The sequence below is a fragment of the Brassica oleracea genome, chromosome C8 (assembly GCF_000695525.1).
Source record: "Brassica oleracea var. oleracea cultivar TO1000 chromosome C8, BOL, whole genome shotgun sequence".
Lineage (NCBI taxonomy): Eukaryota > Viridiplantae > Streptophyta > Magnoliopsida > Brassicales > Brassicaceae > Brassica > Brassica oleracea.
In genome coordinates, this window is record NC_027755.1 from 3,641,515 (window position 1) to 3,641,905 (window position 391).

Below are 391 nucleotides of genomic sequence, written 5' to 3' on the forward strand. Positions count from 1 at the left end.
CTTAAAGCCTTTTGGCTTAGTGCATATCTATGTAGCCATGTGGCCAAGCATCCGGATGGTTATAGAAACCGGATTGCATAATGATCCAATCCTTAGGATTTATTGTATCACATAATAATCGTGAAAGTCTAAGGCAAAGCCGTATGGCCTTATATCCGGATTGATATATAAACCGGATTGTATCATGAACCAATCTCTAGGATTGTTGTATCACACTAACATGGCCGTATGACCTAATTCACACCATGATCGATTGTTTTCATAAATGCGTAAGACTTGTTTGTGGCCGAGCTTGTTAAATATCATGCGGCTACATGACCACATTGTGAACCTAAATTTTAAATGACAATGTGACTCAGATATCGAAAAGGGACTTGGTGATACAATCACC